At 42.2% G+C, this 1,466-nt stretch overlaps 1 pseudogene; it reads left to right on the top strand.

Moving 5' to 3' along the window:
• The first annotated feature begins 790 nt into the window (after positions 1 to 790).
• LOC111648661 (adenosine receptor A1 pseudogene) lies at positions 791 to 1,456 on the top strand (annotated as a pseudogene).
• The last annotated feature ends 10 nt before the right edge of the window (positions 1,457 to 1,466 follow it).

The raw sequence follows: 1,466 nt of genomic DNA, 5'->3' as shown, positions 1-1,466 counted from the left end.
AAGTAGATGTTAACATTATCAATTACTGGTTATGATTGCTGTCAATTACAGGCTTCTTGATATGATCAAGACCCTTCCCACTCTAATATGTGTCACTCACATGTTCAGATCATTAGCCTGATTACAGTAGACTTCAGTTGACATCACATTACACCATGTGTCTCTTCCCCTAGTCAAATCAACACAAATAACTTTTATTTATATTATGTCAAATTACAAAATTCTCTTAGATTGACCTCAGAACTAACATGTCATGTTAACAGTCTCTTAATTGAACATCAAAATGCCTTACTTTTATGAAGAAGCTACTTTCTAAAGTTGCCTCAAGAATATTCTAGAAGAACAAATAATTGTAGTAGTAGTAGTACTCCGTTTTTTTATCTTTACACTTTTTTTAGCATCAGAGAGCTAAATGTGTGCTTTTATCTTGAAGAGAGTCAATCATGAGGAAGTGGTTCTCACTGTTGAGGTCTGACATGGCACTGTATAAACCATCTCCTTGTTTAATGCAAATCAATGGGCTGCACATTAAAAGCTTTTAAGCAAATTAAAATGTCTTTGTCTGTCTAAATAACTGACATGGGCACGGTTTGTTAAGAGATTTGGCAGTTTCCCATACGACTTTTTGTTTAGCAGGAGGAGCCTGATGTCAAAAAGAAAGATGCTTCTGGACAGAAATCTATAGGCTGGCATTTGTTCAAAGAAACACTATTACAGTAGTGTAAAGCACTGCAATGCATGATTGATTGAAAACTCTTGTCTTCATTCCATGTCTAACATCCTTATTCAGGTACTGCATCATTGTGACCCAGGGGAGGGCATATGTGGCAGTTTGTCTCTGTTGGATCCTCTCCTTCCTCACTGGATTGGTTCCAATGATTGGCTGGAATAACCGTGATGCCCAAGCAAACCACAGCAGTTCCAGCGAGATCGTCTGCAAATTCACCACTGTCATAAGGATGGACTACATGGTGTACTTCAATTTCTTTGGCTGGGTGGTGGTACCGCTGACCATAATGATCGCTCTGTATGCAGAGATCTTTAGGGTGATCCGGCGGCAGCTGAACCGACGCGCTGAGGCCACTTGTGATGGGGACAGGTACTATAGGAAGGAGCTGAAGCTGGCCAAATCTCTGGCCTTGGTGGTCTTCCTCTTTGCTGTGTGTTGGCTGCCGATACACATTATAAACTGCATCGACTTCTTCTGCTCCAAGTGCTACTTACCAAAGTTTGCCACATATATAGGGATTTTCATGTCCCATGTGAACTCAGCCCTCAACCCATTAGTTTATGCATTCAGGATAAAGCGGTTCCGTGTCACGCTGGTCCAGATCACTCGCCGCTGCATGTTATGTAAATCCACAGAGCCCACCCCATGCCCCACCAGTACGCCAGCCATAACGGAGAAAGTGGATGCCAACTTGTAACAGGGACTGGAGCACTTCTGGGTGCACTGCTTACAGTGC

This window comes from Seriola lalandi, unplaced genomic scaffold (genome assembly GCF_002814215.2).
Source record: "Seriola lalandi dorsalis isolate HSWRI2012SDOR001 ecotype SW California unplaced genomic scaffold, Sedor1 jcf7180001963749, whole genome shotgun sequence".
NCBI lineage: Eukaryota > Metazoa > Chordata > Actinopteri > Carangiformes > Carangidae > Seriola > Seriola lalandi.
The sequence above is the reverse complement of the archived record's forward strand: the minus strand, read 5'-3'. Positions and strand labels throughout refer to the sequence as shown.